At 52.5% G+C, this 17,279-nt stretch overlaps 1 protein-coding gene across 2 annotated transcripts in view; it reads left to right on the top strand.

Moving 5' to 3' along the window:
• The first annotated feature begins 487 nt into the window (after positions 1 to 487).
• The window catches only part of HRH2 (histamine receptor H2), a 78,550-nt gene continuing 61,758 nt past the window's right edge, over positions 488 to 17,279 (top strand). For both annotated transcript variants that reach the window (XM_047875096.1, XM_047875089.1), the window contains exon 1: positions 488 to 609. The gene's annotated coding sequence lies outside the window, so the exon portion shown is untranslated. The remainder of the gene's footprint in view (positions 610 to 17,279) is intronic.

Raw genomic sequence — 17,279 nt, 5'->3', positions numbered from 1 at the left:
GAATTATCCAGGCTCTCCCCTTGAAACGAGACCGTTCTCTCTCATGTAGCCTGATTCCAGGTGCCGCTGGGCACCCCTGCGGAAGGCTGCCACCTGACCCCTGGGCCACAGCCCGGGAGTTCCCTTCCACTTGGATCACCGCACAGCTGGACGCCGGCTCCCAGCCCGGGCTGTCGGGGCGGTGGGTGGAAGTGAGGTGGGAAAATGAGAGGATGGAGGGTAGTGTGACCGAAAGAAAGGGGAAGGGGGAAGCGTCGGAGCCAGAGAGAGAGGGGAGGAAGGTCTAGGAGAAAGTGGGGGAGCGTGGGGGCCTGGGAGTGTGGGGAGCGAGCAAAGCGAAGGGAGAGTGTGCTGGGCACGGAGGCGGGAGGAGAGAGGGAGAGGAAGAGGGGAGCAGCGGAGACCGGGAGAAGGGAGGGAGGGAGGGCGGGAGCAGCTGAGCGCGAGGAGGAGCGAGTTGGGGGCGGAGACGAGGAAGTGGGCGCGAGCGGAGCGGCGGGGCGCAGGCCGGGCGCCCGCTCCATCCCTGCCCCGAGCGGAGCCGGCGCGGGCGCAGGACCGCGGCGAGCCCGGAGCCGAAGCCGGAGCCCCACGGCGCAGCAGCTCAAGGTAACGCGGCCGCCACCTCCCCGCGAGGCCTCGGCTCCGGGTAGGGTCCCCGCCGCCGTCTCGACCCTGACCCCGGGTTTGAGCTCCCGGCCCCGGGGCTCGCTGATTGCGCCTGACCTTGGGCGATTTCCTCCGCCTCCGAGCCTCAGTTTCCTTCTCCGTGACCCGCCGAGGTCGTGCGCGCGCCAAGGGGGCGTTGCAAGGACGGGACGCAGCCCGGGTTCGGCTTCGCAGCAGTGCTCAGGGCGCGGGGTGGGGTGTATCGCCCCAGCTGCCCGGGTGGGGGGAGATTTGGAAAGTCCACTTGCACCGAAACAGCCTCTGTCCTGCCCCCAGGCTCTGAGCGGCGGCATTTTCTAGGGGCGATTTGTCTGCGGGAGCGTGGAGTCACATTCTGCTGAGGGAAAGCCAGTGGAGGGCTGGGGGCGGGCGGGAAGGGGGGCTCCGGGTTCCTCAGGGAGCCCAGGCATCTGGCCTTCGTCCTCCTGGGCTGCTGCCCTATACCCAGTAGCGAGGACGGAGCTGGCCTCACCTGGCCCGATTTGCCTCCAGGATATGCTGGGCAAGTGGCCTTAACCAGGAATCCCAGTTCGCTGACTTAAGGGAAAGTGCCGTTGACCTTGACCCTGTGAACCTCAGTTTCCCACCCCGTGAAGAGGGGTATACCACTGCCCCCTTTGAGAAGGCTATGAGGGTAAGAAAGTGGGGCAGGAAAGTACCTGCAGGTTGTGGTGTCCCCCAGTGGCAGCTGTCATACCCTAACTTCCATGGCCACATTCCTGGTTCTGGTTGCCTCCTGGGAACTCATCTGTCCTGGCCAGGCTCCTTCTGCTCTCCTTTGCCAGAGGTGGCCAGTGGTCTGGCTGGGCATGAAATGGGGTCCTGGGAACTGGGATAGGGAGCAGGAGTCCCTTCCAGTCTAGACATGCATTCTGATCGTTTTCTAAGACGTGAAAACTGTGAGGTGACAGTCTCTGTCCTGAGAGACTCCTGGGGGAATCTCTTGGAGCCTCAGTATCTTATTTGTAATGGGAAGTTATAAATTCATACTTAACTAATGAGTTCTCTGTCGCTGGAGGTTATGAAAGGCAATTAGATAGATTACATTTATTGACATCTTTGACCCTGAGATACGACAAGAATTGAATGGAACGAGAAATAACATTTCTCCTGCCCTTGCCCTGTGCAGGCCTGTACTTGGTGCATTGTATACACAGTGTTGGCTGTAGTCTACACAAGGATCCTGGGAAGCTGGTGTCATTAAACCCCAAAATTCCAGACAAGGAAACCAAGTCTCACAAGGGTGAATGGTTGCCACATGGTCACACTGGTAGGATGTGCCTGTGCTGGGATTGGCCCTAGATCTGCCTGACTCCAGAGTACTTGTGATGGTACCACAGTGGCTCCCCAAAAGATGACCGTGGAAGGTGTCCAGCATGGGGCCTGGCACCTGGTGGGGACCAAGTCAGCGCTGGTTTCTTGTTCCATGTGTAAGAGGAGGGAGCTGCTATGTCATCACTGGGGAAAGTGAGTCTGAGTCTAGCACTGGGGTTGGGGTTTGCCTAGTGATTTCTCTAGGGGTGATTTCTCTGGAAGGAAAGCTGGTCATTAATCAACATCACATAGGAAGCAGATATCAAGCCGGCTCACCCCAGCCAGCCAGCTTCATTTCCTCTACCACCTAGTCCCACTTAACCTCGTCTCTGGTAACCTCGGCCCAGGCTGCTTCTCCTAGCTTCACGGACACTTTTTGTTCTCCGTACTCTGCTGACGACTAACTAAACTCTCCCTCCCAGCTGATGGGTCCCACGGGAAAACAAGGCCAGCTGTGGTCCATCTCCACCAACGCCCAGAGAAGGGGAAACAGGATTAAGTCCCAATCCCAAGGATTTAGCTCAGCTTTGGGGAGGAAATCCCTGATAATGGGAAAATGGGCACCCAGCTATGGGAAAGTGGGTGTCTCAGCAGGCTAGAGAGGTTCCTTTACTAAAAATGTTTTTTTTTTTTTAAATAAATGTTTATTCATTTTTGAGAGAGAGAGAGGAGGGGGGAGAAAATGTGGGGGGGGGAGGGGCAGAGAGAGAGAGAGAGAGAGAGAGACAGAGGATCCAAAGCCGGCTCTGTGCTGATAGCAGCGGGGCTCGAACTCATGAACAGTGAGATCATGACCTGAGCTGAAGTTGGACACTCAACAGACTAAGCCACCCAGGCATCCCTTTGCCAAAAATGTTTTAAAAGAAGGGAGGCCATCCAAATGAAATAAATGATGGGAATGTGAACAAAGGCTCTTTCAAATGCAAAGATAGTCATCAACTATCCGAGAATGCCTAAATGTCAAATAGGGGATCAATTAAGTAAATTATGGAACAGCCATGTGGCTACTAAAAATGGAGAGTTTTTAATGAATGGGGACATGCCTATGCATATGCATATGTAGGGCATGGTCACAAATTAGTGGCAAGCACTTAGAAAAAAGACTGGAAGGAAACGGACCAAAGAGTGTTAATAATGTTTGCCAGTGGGTGGTAGGATTATAGATTTGTTCCCTGACTGTAATTTCTGAACTTCCCACATTTTATGTAATATGCTCATTAGTGGACATAGAACCCTCTGGCTTCTAGGCATGGTATAACCCACCCACTCCCACCTCCTCCTGGCCAACACCCAGGGCAGGACTGGCACGTGGACACTTATCGGTGACAAGGCCACCTCTCTGTTGAGGCCTGGAAGGCCCCTTGGAAAAAAAGAAAGAATACTTCATTGTTATTACCAATAATATCTGATATTGGTTGTGTTCTTACTATGTGTTCATGGTAACCCTACAAGGTAGGTACTATCAATATCCCCATGTTACAGAGAAGAATGATCTGTAACCAAGAGTTAGATAATTGAGTCCCTGGCCCAGCACCCCACAGCATTCAAACCCAGGCCATCTGGATCCAGAGCCTACACCCCTAAGCAGAGTCAGGAGGGGTGGGCAGATTCAGTTAGCTCACGTGTGAGCACTAGTCACAGAAACCTGGGGGAGGCCGTGCATGTCCCTACTTGACGGCTGAGGAAAGGGCTGAGTAGTGACCCCCACAGGGCCAGGTTCTGTATTAGATGCTGGGGACCCAAAGATATATAAGGTGCAATCTCTACACAGCTGTGGGGAAGACTGATGTCTATACAGTGTGTCAGGGCTTTGATGGGATTTGCTTAAGAAACCATGGAACATCAGAGAACGAAGGGTGAAGGCTCCCCAGAAGAAATGATATTGGAAATGATTCCGGAAGGGTAAGCAAGCATTCACCAGGTGGGCAAAAGAGGTTAGAGGCGTGATTCTCAGTCAGGGTCAGTTTAGTCCCTTAGGACTGGGGACTGGATATTGATTGTCACAACTGGGGCGGGAGGCTGTGCTCACATCCTAGTGAAGAAGGGCAGGGGTGCTGCTAAACATCCCAGGATGCACAGGACAGCCTCCAGAACAAAGAATTATCCTGTGCAAAATGTCAACCGTGCAGAGTTAAGAAACCCTGGAGCTGAAGAGAAGGGCGTTCCTGAACAGTGATCGGCCTGTGTAAGGCACCCACAGATAGTCCCTAAGTGCCTCCTGTGTGCTGGGGACGTTGAGGCTGTGACTGCACTATCGGCCGCCTGGCCCTCTTGCTGTCCCTCGGCCGCCATCAGCAACTGGAGTGCTCTCTGATAAAATTAAAGCATTGTACAGACATAATTGTCATGCCATAAAATTCGCCTACTTAAAGTCTACAAGCCAGCGGCTTCTAGTATATTGTGCGACCGTCACCACGATCTAATTCCAGAACATTCTCATCACCCCGAAAGAAACTTTGTACCTGTTAACTGTCCTTCCCCGTTCAATCCTCACTCCCACCCAAGGCTAGACAACCACCAGTCTCTCTTCTGTGTCTATAGAAGTGCCCATTCTAGGCATTTCGTGTCAGTGGCATCATATAATATGTGATAATATGGAATAACATGTGGCCTTTTGTGACTGGCTTAGTTCACGTAGCATGTTTTCACAGTTCATGCGTGTTGTGACATGTATCAGTACATCATGCCTTTATACGGCCAAAATAATATTCCATTCATGGATACACCGTATTTCGTTTACCCGTTCATCAGTTGATGGGCATTTGGGTTGGTTCCTCTGTTTTGGCCATTATGAACAATACGGCTGTGAACATCTGTGTACAGATTTTGAGGACATATATTTTCATTTCCTCTGGGGATATACCCAAGGATAGAATTACTAAGTCATAGAGTAATACTATGTGTCACCTTTTGAGGAACTACTAGAGTGCTTTTTTTCCAAAGCAGCCGAACCTTTTATGTTCCCGTCAGCACTGTATGAGGGTTCCAGTGTCTTCTCATCCTCACCAACCCTTATTACCCAATTTTTGGGTTCTGTGGGCATGACGGGCTATCGTTACGGTTTTGATTTGCGTTCCCCGGCTGGCTGATGAATTCGAACCTCTTTTCAGGTGCCCGTTGGCCATTTGTACGTCTCGTTTGCTGAACTGTCCACTCAGATCAGAGTCAAAACTTTGTTGTGTCACCCCCTTACTTAGACCAAAAGGCACGCCCTACCAAGGCCTACAGGGCCCTACGTGATCGGGCCCTGTGTGTTGCTTTGACTGCATCTCTGCTCACTCCCTGTGCTCTGACCACACTGGCCCTCAGGGAGGCAAGCTGGTCCCCACTGGAGTCTCCTGCATGGGCTGTTTTCCTCTGCCAGATCACCATGTACCTAGGAGCTCTGGGGTGAGCCTCAGTGGGGGGGCCTTCCTTGTCCTCTCAATTTCAAGGCCCTCCTCCCTTCCCTGGCACATTTCAAGGTTTCCTTTGATCTATTTCCTTTTCTTGGGGCGCCTGGGTGGCGCAGTCGGTTAAGCGTCCTACTTCAGCCAGGTCACGATCTCACGGTCCGTGAGTTCGAGCCCCGCGTCAGGCTCTGGGCTGATGGCTCGGAGCCTGGAGCCTGTTTCCGATTCTGTGTCTCCCTCTCTCTCTGCCCCTCCCCCGTTCATGCTCTGTCTCTCTCTGTCCCCCCCCAAAAAAAAAATATTTCCTTTTCTTTTTCTTTTCTTTTCTTTTCTTTTCTTTTCTTCTCTTCTCTTCTCTTTCCTTTTCTTTTCTTCTTTCTTTCTTTCTCTCTCTCTCTTTCTTTCTTTCTTTCTTTCTTTCTTTCTCTTTCTTTCTCTTTCTTTCTTTCTTTCTTTCTTTCTTTCTTTCTTTCTTTCTTTCCTATCTGATAAGATCTGGAAGAACTGGGCTCCAGGTACCACTATACCTTTCATCTGTGAGATCAGCTAGTGTGCCCCTGCCTGGTTTTAGATGGGGCACCACTATACCTTTCATCACGGTGTGACCCTGGGCAAGCCACTGTCCCTCTCTGGGCCCCCTGCTACCCCATCTAAAACCAGGCAGGGGCACACTAGCTGATCTCACAGATCCTTTCTGACTCTGTGCTTCTTTGATGCCAGCTTCTGTGGGACAGCGTTGCCAGGAGGGTGCGGGCCTGGCGCCGTGGCAGTGAGAGAAAGGTGGCTGGAGCCAAGTTGGTCAGAGATTGGAGCAGGCAGCATGGCTGATTACCGCCAGCCCCGTGGGGACAGTCTCCAGGAGCATGTGGCAGCCTTGACCTGGTGCCCAGCCTCCAGGAGCAGCAGGAAGAATTGTCAACAGCGCCAGCCAGGACTGGACGCCTTGGCCACTTTCAGCTCAGCGATCACCCACCTTTCCGGCCAAGAATAATGGTCTAGCCTCCAAACCTACAGCCCTGGGGGAATCAGGGCAGGATTCCCAGAGCTGGGTGCAGAGGTCAATGGCAAGGCAGCAGGTGGACAAAGAGGATTGCAGGTGGAGAAAGAGGTTAAGAGACACTGAGCCACAAAACCTCCAGGTGTCCTCAGGGCACACAGGACAATTAATTAGGTTTTGCCCGAGGCACAAGGGGCAGTGGAAGGAAGTAACAGAGGAGTCAACAGGGCAGGATCCCACAATGTCAAATTGGGGAGTTTGGACTCTGTCCTGTAGGCCGGGGAGCAACGCAAGGATTTTAGGCCGAGGACTGAGGTGACCAGGTTGTGTTTTCCAAAACACAGTGCGGAGGCGGGTGGGGCTGAGAGAGAGCCGAGACCTGGAACATAGTCAGGATGCCCCTGCTCTTGTCCAGGTGAGCTGGGATCAAGGGTGGAACACTGCAGCCGGAGAGAAGGGAACAGATTCAAAAGCTGTTTGGAAGGTGAAGGCATATGCAGGGGGGTGGGGGGTGGGGGCGGGTTTGAAGGAGAAATGGGAGTCTAAATAATGAACGACGCAAGAACAGTGGATGCCAGCCTTTTGGGGTTCTGGCTATAAGAGAGAAGGCACAAGGAGCTGACGTTTGAGTGTGGCACTGTCCAGATGGCTGAGGGATGGAGGACAGAGGCAGCTGCCGGAGGGGGTGATCCAGACTCAGGGATCGGGATGTGCAAAGGCACTGAGGTGCAAGAATATGGAGAGTCAAAGGGAGGGTGAGACTTCCAGGCTGGCTGGTGCACAGAGGGCGTGATGGCAGGAAGGGAAGGGAAACTGAGGCTGTGGAGGACGGGAGAGCCCCAGAGCAGAAGTCCAGCGACAGCACCACCATTTGTCACTACCTGACGCAGAACGTTCGCGACCCACGAGAAAGTTGGTTGCTAGGGTTAGCCCTCTCCGGGACTCCTTACCACACTCATGGGACAGAGGTGGTGAAAGTCAGCCTGACTTTCAACCACAAGGAAGGCAAGCTCCCTGAGCAATTGGCCAGTGAGTTTATGTTGATCTGGATCAAAGTTCTCAAAGTAATAATGAAAGAGGGTGGGTGGTTAGAAATGGAAGTAAATCCTCGGGGCAGACCCAGCTTTCTGAGAACACCAGGAACATGCTGAGCTCATAGCCAGCAGTTGGTGGAGGTCTTTGACAGGGAATCAGACGAAGATGTTAGAGAAAAAAAAAAAAAGTTGAAAAGTTTAGATATTTTATTTTAAAGCCAGAAGACTTCATTTACAATCCAGATTTCCAGCTTCTCTTGAAAAACGTGGCAATCTGGTGGCACTGACCCATCGTGACCACAGTGGCCACCCCTCTGGCCGGGGCACGCATCCTCTCTCTGGGTTACCATGCCCACACCCCCACAGTCCCACAGTGGGTATAGACAATTCACACACAGCCTGCCTGGCCCAGGGCACCCTCGGGCCTGGGAGGCAGGACAACCTTCCTAGTTTTCCCTTGCTCTGCGTTCCCTAAAGTGGTCCGGGGAGCGTTATTTGTAGGGTGGGCTCCATGGGAAAAATAAGTCAAGTCCACCATTAAGACCTTGTACCTCCAGCACAAATTCCTTTTTTTTTTTTTTTTTTTTTAATGTTTATTTTTGAGAGAGACAGAGAGACAGAGAGACAGAGCGTGAGCAGGGGAGGGGCAGAGAGAGGGAGACACAGAATCAGAAGCAGGCTCCAGGCTCCGAGATGGCAGCACAGAGCCCGGCGCAGGGCTGGAACCCACCAACCGCGAGATCATGACCTGAACTGAAGTCAGACGCTTAACCAATTGAGCCACCCAGGCGCCCCACAAATTCGTTTTTTTAAATAGCAACTTGAACAAATGTCCACAGAGCCCATTTGGAAAAATACTTACTGCCTTTGCTAAAGATTTCTTAGACGATTATGGGCTTTTTTTCTTTTCACCTTTTGATCAGAGAAAACATCCGTGTGGTTAGAAATACAATATACAAGGGAGCCTCCCTCCACCCTGACCCCCATTCGCCCAGTCCCCTGCCCAAAAGAGGAGGTCACTTTTGTTAGTTAGTTCATGGTGATGTATCCTTTCAAATCCGCTTTACGCAAAAACATATACGCTTTACATGTATACGTATGTGCATGTTTTTGACATGAGAGGAGCATGTCATACACACTTCTGCACCTTTGTGTTGTTATTTTAGTCACCGCAGAATTAATTCCCAATGTAGAAAAGTTTGGTAAAGCGATCTGGAAGAAGACAGTAATAAGTCATTGTCACCCTCAAAGGAAACCACTCTTACTGTGCAGCCTGCCCGTCTAGACATAAGTTTTAGTTGTTTTTCTCCCCTGTAGGTTGATAAGGTAGGAGTTCTGAGTTCCAGTCATCTTCTGTATACACTTTCAATTCTGCTATTTTATTACTTAAATATAAACAGGTCCCCTCATTATTTCGTAATTTCCAAAACATGATAGTAAGCGCTATGAGAATTCCATTATGACATAATTTGCTCAGCCAGTCTTCTAGTTTAAAATTTTTTTTTTCAACGTTTCTTTAATTTTGGGACAGAGAGAGACAGAGCATGAACGGGGGAGGGGCAGAGAGAGAGGGAGACACAGAATCGGAAACGGGCTCCAGGCTCTGAGCCATCAGCCCAGAGCCCGACGCGGGGCTCGAACTCACGGACCGCGAGATCGTGACCTGGCTGAAGTCAGACGCTTCACCGACTGCGCCACCCAGGCGCCCCAAGTCTTCTGGTTTTAAACGCCTGCAAGTCATTTCCAGTATTCAGCTGTCGTAAATAATACAGTTGGTCCTACGGTGTGTGATGTGTTTGGACTGAGCTGAGCGGATGTCTCCGGGAATCCTGGCACCTGGGTCAGATGCCGAAGGGTCATGGGTTGGTTCCCCAGGGCAGGGGGTAGGAGCTGGGGGTGCTGCTAGGGGCACAGCTGAGAAAGGGGACGTGGTGAGGTCGTGGAAGGAGACGGGACAGGGCAGGACAGAGCCCAGTGGAGAGCTGGAGGAAGGCAGGTTCTACAGCAAGCGTGGTGCTGAGGGCTTGTGAATCCCGTAGGGGGTTCACACCCCCTCAACCCTAACTACTAGGGCTTTCCACGCCTCCGCCCGTTTATTCCTCACAATAGTCAAATGTGTAGAACCCGTCATCATTTCCGTTGTGCCCGTCGAGGAGGCTGAGGCAGAGAGACACCAAGCCAGTGCTTGCTGTGACCGCGGACAGGAGCAGCAGGGTAGCTGGCTGTCTAGAAGTGCCTTGCTCTTAAGCCCGCAAGCCTCTCCGCACCTTTGTGCTGTTGAGATTATCATCCCCGTTTCACAGGAAGGGGACTTGGGGCTCCAGGCCAGGTGGCCTGGCCAGAATTGCCCCACTGATAAGCAGCGGGGCTGGAATTAGGAGGCCCTGCAGCTGCTGTGGGGGACCCGGTGTTTCACTGAGGTTTGCAGGCTGAGAGGACCAGCGTGCTCCCCGGGGACACGGGTCCATCGGCCCCGGCAGGCTGTCCTGGGCCTATCGTGAGCTGCCCCTGCTCCCAGACTGTCCCCGTGGAGGCCCGTGTGCACTTGCCACGCTCATTTCTTCCCCCGCTCTGGCCGCCTTGGGTGCCTTCTCTCCCCGAAAAGGCAGGCCTCCACGTCCAGTGAGGGAAGAGCAGAGAGTGGCCGGGGGGGTTGGGAATGACATTTGCTAGGGTGCCGCCTCACTTCTAGCGCCAGCCCTTCGTGTCGCATCTCATCTGACCGGCGCTACACCCTGTGGGATCACGCCCTGTGTACAGATGGGGAAACTGAGCCTCAGAGAAGTTCCCGGCTCCTTTCCCCGACACGGGGTTGGCTTCCCCGGTGGGCAAAATGCTTCCTCAGGGGCGGGGCCGGCCCTGAGGGTCCCAAAGTGGACCTGGGTGGTAGGTTCCACGGATGCTAGAGCACATCCAGTCCCACTGCGAGAGGATTCCCTTCTCCGTTCACGTCCTCCTCTCGTGTCACAGGGAAGGCGTCAGTTTGGTGCTAATCCGTCGTAAGCACGTCTCCAGGCACACCAACCTGCCTTTCCAACAGGGAGAGAGGCTGGCTCTTTGGGCAGCAGCAGCCACACGGAATTTAACACTGATTGCGTTTTCGCCGCCTTGATTTTCAGGGTGACCCGTTGCAGGGAAAGGGATCCTGCTGATTGTCACAGGGATAAAAACCATTCCTTTTGCAATAAGTTCAAACACGTTAAAGAAAGATAGCAAGTAAACAAAAGACAAAAACAAAAACAAAAACAAACCAGGACTGGCATTTTGTGGGCTTGGCAAAAGCCGTGGAGGTGGTGCACGAACGAATGAGGTGTGGGGAACACAGGGGGTGTGGGACAGGGCAAGCTGTTGGGAATGGAAACCTGGGAGGGCTCTTCCCGCCTCTGATCTGCTGTGTGGCCTCTGCCCAGGCATTTGGCCTCTCTGTGTCACATTTGCAAAACGGGGTAATAGAGAATGCCCTGACTGCTCCACAGAGTTCTACAGGACGCCAAATGAGTTCATGGGCCGGGGGAGGGGCCATGGAAGGTGGGAGAGGACAGGGAGGATTATAGAAGATAGCCAGTGTGGGTGAACGTTCCTGGCAAATGTTAGCTGTTTGCTGCTTGGGTCCTTAAAGGTGACCCAGCCGGCCACACGAGGACGCGTGCCTGTGAGAGCAAGCTGTACCTTGCGGGGAGGGCGTAAGCTGCAGTGAGGTCAGGGGGAAGGAAGATCAGAGAGGGAGGGAGGCCCCATGTTGGCGGGGCAGTTCAGGCTCCCAGCTCCCGTGGCCACGGCAGCTGCTGCGGGTGCAGGTGATGACGGTGATGGGGATGAGGACGGTGAGGAGGAGGAGGATGGCAGCAGTGACTGGCAGGGTGGTGGTGGCAGTGATGGCAGCCACGATGGCAGAGATGATGGTGGTGAGTCCAGTCGGAGGGCCCGAGGGCTGTTATATCATAAAGAAGCGGAAGCTCAGGAGCACATGAAGCCCTGTCGGGCTGCCTGGGAAAGGGGACTTAGATTTGTCCCGTGGGGCTTCAGAGCTTTTCAGGAACCTACAAAAATGTCTGCAAACTCACACAGGCACACGCGAGTCCCAGACCCAACATACAAAAAGAAAACCACAAAATTGCAAGTAATGAGTGTTTAATTGGCTATCTACAAATGTAACACTATGACAGCTAGTCAGTGGCAGCTCGTTATACTAAATAGCTAAGTACACATTCTCTTTTCTGTGGAATATACGTATTTTGCAAAGCACTTATTATCCAGTGGGCTATGCCTCCAAAACAGCGTGTATAGGGCTCTGTATGTTTTTAAATGGCTGTGACTGGTTGGCAAATTATTTGTAAGATAGTAAGTCCCCCATCATTGGAGGTATGCAAGGTGACTGGGGATGACTACCTTTCAGGGATGCTGAACAAGGGGTTCTTGACCACCAGGTGGCCCCTGAATGTTGTTTCTACCCAGAGCACTCCTATTTTCTTATTTGGGGAGCTCATGATTGCACCCTTCCCACCCCCTCTACACATACACACATACACACATACATAAAGTTGCTGGAAGAAACCTTTGAGATATTCTAATCCCATGTCCTCACTTTCTGCTGAGGAAAATTAGGATATGAAACTTGGAGGTAACATAGCAAGTCAGAATCGTACCAGGGACTCAAACTCACGGTCCAAATTCCCAACCCTATGCCCTCTCCACCCCACCCCGGCCCCCTGGGCAGTTTGCCCTGGATGGCAGAGATTTGGTTCCCCTTGCAAACATTGGCAATCCAGGGTCTCACCTCCTTCAGGAGAACCAAGGCAGAGTTTTCATTTAGCCCAGTCCGTCCCCTGCCCTGAAAAGGCCTTCCCCAGGCCTTTCCCACACTTGCCAAGCTGCTGCTGGCTATGGACTTGGGCCAAATCACAAAACACCATAAATCTCAATTTCCTTATCTAGAAAATGGAAATGAAGAATGGAATGCCCATAATAGGGTTGTTGCAGAGATTAAATGGGATAAAGTATATAAAGTACTTAGAACATTGGTTGGCACTTTCAAAGTACCCAATAAATGGGATACGATATTGTTATGATGGCTGTTTTCATCGTGCATTTAGTCAATCCGATAAGTATTAATTGAGCCCTCATTAAGTGCTTGCAGGGAGCGAGACAGAGTGGATCCTAGCCCTCATGGCTCCTGTGTTCCAGTGGGGACAGGGAAATAGCGAACAAGTAGGGAAGCAAGAAAAATGCCGGGAAAAAAAGATGTGCTGTGCGGAAAGCCAAGTGGAGGGGGTATGATAGAAGTGAAGAGAGTTGTTTCTGAGGGTCAAGGAAGGCCCCTGTGCAGAACTGATCTTTGTGGCAACACTGGGACATCCAGGTCAATAGCCCATCACAGGCAGAGCCCCAAGGGGGAGCGAGCGGCATGTCCAAGGCACTGGAACAAGGCCAGGGTGGTCACGTGCCCACTGAGGCCATGGGCATAACGTAGGAGACCAGAGAGGTAGGGTGCAGAGCCTACGGGGCCTTATGAGCCAAGGTGAGGGTGTCACAGTATAGCATTGGCAAGAGAGGAGGGAGCCAGTCAAGAGCTGTCATGAAAGGCCAGGCAAGAGGGACAGCTGGGTGGCTCAGTTACGCATCTAACTCTTGATTTTGGCTTGGATCATGATCTCAAGGTTTGTGAGCTTGAGCGCCTCGTTGGGTATTGCACTGACAGCTCGGAGCCTGCTTGGGATTCTCTCTCTCTCTCTGCCCCTCTCCTATGTGCACACACGCTCTCTCTCTCAAAACAAATAAAGAAACTTAAAAGCAAAAGTCCAGGCAAGAGATGATGCTGGCTTGGACTAGCACCAAGATGGCGGCAGGGGCCAAGGAAGGTGGCCACATCCTAGATACACATATTTCAGAGGGAGATTCCCTGGGCTCCCTGGTAGGCTGAATGTCAAGGATGATGCCTACGCATTTAGCTGAGCACCTAGGTGGACGAAAGGGAAGCAGAAGGTGGAAAGGAGAATTGGGGATCTCCCCCAGCCCCACACTTCCCAATCTTACATGCACTTTGTGCCCACAGTATCCAGAATAGGTGAATCCAAAGAGCCGGAAGGCAGGCTGGGAGTTGGGAGAGACCAGGATAATGGGGGATGGGGAGTTACTGCTGAATGGGTGTGGACTTTCTCTTTGGGGTGATGGACGTGTCCTGTAGCCACAACATTGTCCATGTGCTGAATGCCACTGGATTGTACACTTGGAAATGGTTGGCTTTATGTGATGTGACCTTCACCTTCATTGAAGCAAAAAGGAAACGAGAAATAAAGTTTCTCAGACAAACGATAATAACTAAGGGAATTTATTGTCACCAGATGTGGCTCGGGTTCCCACATCAACCCCTGGAAGAGGTCAGGCGAGCTGCATAGGGTGTCGCATTGAGAAGAAGACGCCCTCGCAAGAACTGGTGACACACATAGGGAACGAGCTGGACCAGGTACATACCTTGGGTAGGTGTGGAACCTATGGACACTCAGAGACAGTAGAACCAGGGCTGGCTCAAAGCCCGCTGCCTGTCTCCTTACCAGCTGTGTGCACTTGACAAGTGACTTAACTGCTCCAAGCCATTTGTCAAAACAGGAACGGTAATCATCTTGGCCTCACAGAGATAGGAGAATATCTGTAGGAGCTCAGCACACAGAAGTGATCTGTGTCCCAGCTTCTGGTCCAGGTCACCTTCTCCCTAGGTATGATGCCAGAGTGATAACATTCATCATAATAAAATGTCCACTTTGACCCGCCTCCCTCCATCCCACTCTGGACTAAGGAGGGGGTGGGGCTCTCCCCAACCTGTGTCAAGCTGCCCCAGATTCCACACAACGTTCAGATCCATTCACCTCTCAGCCGATGCATAGGGGCCCCACTGGTGGTGGCAGGGGGGTGGCCATTCTTGGAACACGACACTTTTTTTATTAAAAATTTTTTCTTGCACATTTATTTATTTTTGAGAGACAGAGTGTGAGTGGGGGAGGGACAGAGAGAGAGGGAGACACAGAATCTGAAGCAGGCTCTAGGCTCTGGGCTGTCAGCACAGAGCCCGATGCGGGGCTCGAACTCACAAACCATGAGATCATGACCTGAGCCGAAGTCGGACGCTCAACCGACTGAGCCACCCAGGCCCCCCTGGAACACAGCACTCTTGAGGACGGAAGCAAACACAATGCCCGGCTTTGGGCCCCTGGAGGCAATGGAAGTTGGGACCAAAACTCAGATGACTGGGAGTCTAGGACCTTTCTCTGTAAGAAGAGTCTCAACCAGAAGTCTTTTCCTGCCTACAGGGCTTTTATGAAACACCCAGCCCACTGCTGTGAAGGAGCTAGAAATCTCCACCACACAAATGAAAGACCAACACGAATGTTATCGCGAAGCAGGAAGAATGTTGTGCCGCAAATGCCCAATCACACCATCTCTTTGAAAAGCCCAAGGATCATTCCTTTCCCCACAGGAAAAGCTAAATATACAGTGGCCCACGATAGGGACTCTAGAGTCCGACAGACCTGGATTCAAATCCACCTAATGGTGTTGAGACTTGGGGCAAGTTCCTGAACTTTTCTGAGCCCTGGTTCCTGCATTTATAAAATGCAGAAAAGCTCTCTTGCTTCAAGATGTCATAAAGAGTAAATGAGGTGGTGTATACATCGAGAGCCCTGGGCCTGTCGCGAAGTAAGCATTCTCTATGCGGTAACGAGGAAGAAGAGTGTCCTCCTGTCCTCATTGATTGGTGGCTGACTGGGATCAGGAGAGATGTGTTCCACACCTTCTACCGGTTTCCTGGACAATCTTGAGCCTACTGATTGAAGCTTCAGTGGCTCCCTATTGCCTTCAGAACTAAGTCCAAACTCTTCAGCCCTCCAGCCCCGGCTCCACCTTCCCCCTAAGAATCAGCCAGAGAGGTTGGCCGAGGCCAGCTCATATAGGGTGTGGCAGGCGTGGTTATCTTTACGCTCCCCGCAGGGGAAGCAGCGGAGGGCATGGCATGACCAGCCTGACTCCAGACCTGTGCAGTGATTGTGGGGGAGTGGGGGGAGGATGGTCCCTGAGGGCCGTGAGCTTGGAGTGGAGGACTTCTTACAAAGGGCCCTGCGGACCGAGTGGACCGAGTGCCAGCCCTGGCCCGGAGCCCTGACCAACCACGTGGTCGATCCTGCTCCTCAGCCTGATCTGATCACCCAGCCCCCGTGCCTCTGCGTGCTGTTCCCTCTGCCCAGCGTACTCTGCCCCTTCCCTCCTCCACCTGTCGGACCGTGTGGCTGCTAGGTGTTGAAAAGGTGATACCTACCCAAGGTACAAAAGATTCCAAAAGGTCACAAAGGGTGCATGGCGAAAGAAGTCTCACTCCCACGCGGCTCGGCCCCCAGGTCCCCGCGGGAAGCAGCCCACCTTGCCCTTTTGGCAGGTGGCCTTCCTGAGCCAGCCGCGTGTGGATGCATGGGTACACACACACACACTCCCCCACTCGGCACATGTTTGGAGACCATCCCATGTGGGCGCAGACAACCTCCTCCGTCTTTTCGATGGCGTCATTGCTCTGTCCTGTGCACTTTTACACCACTTCCAGCTTTTGCTAACACAATCAGCACCGTGGGGAGTCACGGGACAAATTCCTAGAAGCACAACTGCTGGGTCAGGAGTCTGAGTGTTCTTAACACTAATGGGGTTTTCCAGGCTTAGTAAAATGTTGCCTTCTGTATATGTGTGCGAGCGTGCACACACACAGCTGTCACCTGCCACCAGCCAGAGTCACACTTCAGTTTTTTGAATTCCTGCAGCTCCTTGTTGCCCCCACCGTGGGGCTTGGCTGTGTCCGAACCGCAGGGGCTGGGACCCGCCGTGTCCACTGGGTTTGCATTCCCTGCCCCGGCCCCACAGCTTGCCTCAGGCTCCCGAGTGATGGTAAGAAGGAGCCCCCAGGGCTCCTAGCGTGTCAGCATTTCTTAAGCGGAGCTGCGCATTGGCTGGCATCGGTAAGTGGGAAGAAAAGGACCCTGGGAGGACCAAGGTCATTTCCATTCCCGCCGTCTGAGCCTTAGTCACGCTTGCTCAGCACCCCGTGTGGGTATGGCCACTCTGGAGCTTGCAAGGGCTTGTCTTCCCTCCTTAAAGAATAAAAAGTTGCCCCGTGACATAACCCCCATTTCTCGGGCCCTTTTGGGACTCTGACAGGGGCAGAGCTCCTGAGGGTCTGTTTCTGGAGCCACTTTCTGATGTACTCAGCAGCAGGTACGTAGGACATTTGAAATGGCCAGTTATAGGGGGAAAGTTCTAAGAAATTATGGCTCATAAAGACAAAGAACTGCCTTTCCAGGACCCAGTGACTTCTATGTCTCTGAACCCACAGTGGTTACTGGGTGTGGTCGGCAGGGCTCAGCTCAGGCCCACCCCCAACTGCCACACCCCATCTCCTCGTGTAAACAGCAGGGCAGCGAGCCTCTTCCTGCCTCCAGTCACATCACTACGCTTACACTCCCCCTCAACCCCAGAGGCCTTGCATCGGAGCTTTGGTGGGAGCCGTTCCCTCGGTCTGGAACCTGTTTGTCCCCCATTTTCATTGAGTTGGCATCTAACGTCTCAATTCAAATATCTCCTCCAGCTTTCAGTAACTAACTCCTGGACCCGGGCAGCTCCCCCATTATATAATCTTTTTGGCTCCTTTCTATATATAACTTTTGCCTTTCTATCTCCCCTCTCTCTATATAACTCTTAAGAGAACTGTAATTAAATGAGCAATACTACAGTGAATTACTTAATATTTGTCTCCCCCACTGTAGCAGAAGCTTCTAGATGTTTCTGCCACGCCCACTGCTGTATTTAAAAGCCCAGTACAGTGTCTGCCCCTGGAAGGCACTC

Source organism: Prionailurus viverrinus, chromosome A1 (assembly GCF_022837055.1).
Source record: "Prionailurus viverrinus isolate Anna chromosome A1, UM_Priviv_1.0, whole genome shotgun sequence".
Taxonomy (NCBI): domain Eukaryota; kingdom Metazoa; phylum Chordata; class Mammalia; order Carnivora; family Felidae; genus Prionailurus; species Prionailurus viverrinus.
The sequence above is the reverse complement of the archived record's forward strand: the minus strand, read 5'-3'. Positions and strand labels throughout refer to the sequence as shown.